Source organism: Kogia breviceps, chromosome 7 (assembly GCF_026419965.1).
Source record: "Kogia breviceps isolate mKogBre1 chromosome 7, mKogBre1 haplotype 1, whole genome shotgun sequence".
NCBI lineage: Eukaryota > Metazoa > Chordata > Mammalia > Artiodactyla > Physeteridae > Kogia > Kogia breviceps.
In genome coordinates, this window is record NC_081316.1 from 50,873,143 (window position 1) to 50,877,855 (window position 4,713).

General features: G+C 36.2%; 1 pseudogene; it reads right to left on the reverse strand.

Annotated features, from left to right (window-relative positions):
• Positions 1–396: 396 nt before the first annotated feature.
• Positions 397–3,330, reverse strand: LOC131760300 (protein kish-A pseudogene; annotated as a pseudogene).
• Positions 3,331–4,713: the final 1,383 nt, after the last annotated feature.

Sequence of the window (4,713 nt, forward strand, 5' to 3'; positions counted from 1 at the left end):
AATGTCTCATTCTATAAAGATTTATAATTTCCAAATCACAGTGAAAGGATCTTAATTTACCAATTTTGTTTTCTCCTATGTGCCTTAAAGATACCACACTAAAAACTGGTATCTGACACAACAGAATGACATATGCAGAATGTTATATTGTAGTGACAGTACTGAGGTTGATTGTTATAGACATATTTAAACTCTGAGTATTAAATGGTTACATCCTAATTATTTATATAGAAATTAGTCCAATAACTAAAATAGAGAGCAACAGCTGAAAATTTATCTCATTCAATGTTCAGAGATAAAAGGGTTAACCATTCTTTCCATTATTTTCTGCAGATAAGTCCTTTACTTTTTTCATATTTAAATCTGATGGTAACTGAATTCTGGCATTTTTCCAAGCTACTGTATGAAGAGGATGCTGAAGGCCAACACAATACAGCATACCATGACATAAGGACTGTTCCGTTCACCAATTCTGACACACTTCCAAAATATACCCAACAGCCCAGTTTTGTTTCTGTCCAGGAGGCTGAGTGCCAAGGATCGGATATAAGCACAGGTACATAGAAACAGCAAGATTACAGTCAACAGACTCTGAAAATTGAAAATGGCAGATCTAGTGAGGCTGGTGAAGCCCCAGACATATCTCCCTTCTGGGCCTGGGATGGAAGAGGCATGCAGGAGCGGAAGAGGAGTGCAGGTCTGGCTTGCCTTTGTCGCTCCTTCTGCGGTCTGCAAGTGTTATTTTAATATGGCTTCATCACTGAGTCCAGGGCATTCCTACTATGTGACTTAACTATAGACAGCTGTTCTGAATTAGAAAAAAACATTTTTTTTTCAGTCTAGTTGAGTTAGGTCAAAGTTGTTAAAACAAATCAATCACAGATGTTTCAAATCCTGGCTATCATAAGTCTTTAGTATTTATTGTTTATACCATCCATTTGGAGCAAAGAATATGCTACCTTATATTTTAAATTATTTTTAGAATTCCCTTTCCCCTGTACTTCATTATAAGCTTCAGTGCTGACATAGTTCAAACTTCCTTGCAGACCTTTATCTAACCATGCGCACAACATATATTCCATATGTATTTTTTAATTCAAACTAATTCAAATCAACTAACATGTTTTGAGTGCCTTCTGTGGTTGACTCAAATAAGAAAAAGGAATAGGTTGTTTTTAACCTCAGAATCATAGAACCAACTTTCAGGGGATTGTGGATGTTTTGGAAAGAAAAGGCTTATCCTATAACTAATGCAAAATTGCCTAAGAATAGTGGTACATGAAGGTGCAGGGTAGGACATAGAAGAACCTGGTTACTTTATCCAACTTGATAAAAACATTAATGAAGCATTACCTTTTGTGACTTTTCTCAGGGGGAGACATTCCAGTTGACTGACATTGAAAGTAGTACATGGTAGATGATCAATAAACATTGACTAGCAGAGATGGTTTGTGAACAGGCAAGGAAAATGAAACGGCCAAAAGACTCAAGGTTAGGGAGAGCCTAAGCAAACTACCTGATTCAATTAGAACACAGGGAGTGTGAAGGTTAAAAGTGAAATTGGGCATGGTGGTAGTATTTATACCATGGAAATAGACAAATACTTCAAAGTAAATCAGAGCTCCCTTCCCCTCTCCTCTGCAAACCTGGAGATAATCAGATTTCTGATTTTTCCCCACCAAAATTTAGCTTTTCTTTGCTAAAATTTCATAAAAATGGAATAGTAGAGTATGCATATTTTGATAAGGTAACTTAAAGACAGCTGAATACTTGAGATTTATTCTTATTTCCACATGTATCAGTGGTTTGTACCTTTTTATTGCTGATTAGATTTCCAGTATACAAATATACTACAGTTTAAATCATTTTCCTATTAATAGATACTTGGGCTGGTTCTAGTTTGGGGCTGTTATGAGTAAAGCTTTTTATGAAAATTCTTTTACAAATATTTTTGTAAACATATTTTCAATACTCCTGGACAAATATATAGGTTTCCTGAGTCATCTAGTAGACGTATGTTCAAGTTTATTAAAGAAAAAAACAAAGCAAGCAACAGCAAAACAGGCCTTAGCCAAAGTGGTTGCTCCATGTTATGTTTTGCCAAAAATACACGGTAGTTAGTTGTCTTATATCACCTCTGCAACATTTACAGTTTTATTATGATATATCTTGAAAAGGATATCTTTAAATTGACTTTCTTTGGTGATCTGAGAGCTTCATGAAATTTGACATCTAAATCTCTCCCCAAATTTGGGAACTTCTCAGTCATTATTTCTTTAAATAAATTCTCTGCTCCCTCCTCCCTTTTTTTCTCCTCTTCTCATTCTGAAACTCCAATAATTGACAAATTGGTTCTTTTGATGTTATTTTATGGATCATGTAAGCTTTCCTCACTCTTTTTTCTTTGTCCACTCTGAGGAGAGTAATTTCAAGTTCCTGCCTTCAGTCTCACTGATTCTGTCTTTGGCTTGATCAAGTCTGCTGTTGATGATCTCTATGGCAGTTTTCATTTCATTCATTGTTTCTTCAGCTCCAGAATATCCATTTGAGTTTTTAAATGATTTCTATACTTCTGTTAAACTTATATTGATCATGTATAGTTTTTCTGATCTCATTGAATTATCTTTCTGTGTGTGTGTGTTGTAGCTCATTGAGTTTTCTTCAAATAGCTTTTTTCAATTGTTTATCGAGTAAAATGCACATCTCTAACTATATGACAGTAGTTATTGGTAAATTTTGATCCTTTGGTGTCATATTTCCTTGATTTTATTTCATGATTTTTAGGTGTTGCATTGCTGATTATATTTGAAATATCAGCCACCTCCTCCAGTCTTTACTGACTGACTTTCGGAGAGAAATACTTGCTATAGAACTGGTAAGGATTCTGAGGCCTTCTCAGATCTTCTAGGCATACACCTGCCCTTGTGTCATGTAGCTCATGATTTGCTATTCTGGATTGGGGTGAAAAAAATGAGTCCCTTTGGCAGCATCCTGTATAGATGGGGAAGCCAACCTATTCACACATTTTCTCTTTGTCCTGAGGAAGAATTCACAGGATGAGGAAGATCTCTCTTGACCCTAAGCTGTGTCCTTTTGGAGGAGGTGTGATTCATTGAAGTTAAATGGTTCCTCTTACTATCTCCAAAGCATTCAAACTCTTTTTTTTTTTTTTTCCCTCAAACTGTCTGCTGGAACTTTTCCTCTAGAAACCTGGACTTCTAAAAAGGCTCTCATCTGTGGGCAATTGTCTGTGTCACTGTTTTCCAGGGGCTCCTGTGCTGTGGCCAAAAGAAGCTGGAGCTGGTTCATGAACCACTGCAGGGTCCACATCCAGGACCAAAGTCTGGCTGCCAGTTTCCCAATGCATGGGTGGTCCAGATTCGTCCCAGGCCCCTTGGTGTATGATGTTGTACCATAGCTTCCTCAAAAACACTTTTGTCAATGGATGGATGTCAAATTTTTGTTGTGAGGGACATCTTATGCTACCATAAATGTTTATATCACCTATGTTTTTTATCTTAATTGTCAAATTTATTGACATATAAAATTATCCACAGTATCATTGTTTTATTCTCTCAGTGTCTGTCAGATCTGAGGTGATCTCTTTTATCCCTAACTTTTCATAGTCTCTTTGTAGTTAATATTGTATTAATTAAATATGTGTTAACCTTTAATTAATATAGACCTTCATCTACTGTTCTCATTCTTTTTACAATACTCTATTCTATTATACTAACATACGTTATAAACAAGAAAAGAAAACACAATCCTTTTTTTTCAAACAATCCTATGTAGTTTAAAGAAATAAGAAAGAAAAAATGCTTACTAAACATTTATCATTTATGATTCTCCTCGTTTCCAGCCTGAAGAACTTCCTTCAGAATTTCCTATAGAGTTGATCCAATGGAAATGAATTCTCCATTGCATTTTATATAAAAATTAATCTATTCCATTTTCAGTGTCAATGGATATATTTGCTTTGTCTGAAACTATGGTTTGATAATTAATCCCTTCCAAGACTTTAATGATGTTTTCCAATGCTTTCTGGACTATATATATATATATATATATATATATATATTTTTTTTTTTTTTTTTTTTTTTTTTTTTTTTTTTTTTTTTTTTGCGGTATTCGGGCCTCTCACTGTTGTGGCCTCTCCCATTGCGGAGCACAGGCTCCGGATGCGCAGGCGCAGCGGCCACAGCTCACGAGCTTAGTTGCTCCGCGGCATGTGGGATCTTCCCGGACCAGGGCACGAACCCGTGTCTCCTGCATCGGCAGGCGGATTCTCAACCACTGCGCCACCAGGGAAGCCCATGGACTATATATTTTTGATAAAGTCAGCATTCATTCAAAAATTATTCCACCTATGTGGAAATATCTCATCCTTATATGACCTATTTCAAGGTTTTCCTTTTAGCTTTGTTTTCACCAGCTTGATTATGACATATCTGGGAGTGGACTTATTTGCTTTTACCTGCTTGGGTAATTTTGTCTTTAGCTGAAGACTGCTCATAGGACTAGCACAGGACTCAAAAAGTTTATACAAAGAATTTGGTGTTATCCTTTCTGAGTACTTCCTTTCTGGGATTCTCCTCTCTCTTTTCTGCCACACTGGTTGCCCTGAACTTTTGGGATTGAAGTTTCATGGCCAGAGTAGCTTTGATTGCAGGTTACCCTCAGGCTAAAAGACATAGGACCTGATACTTCACC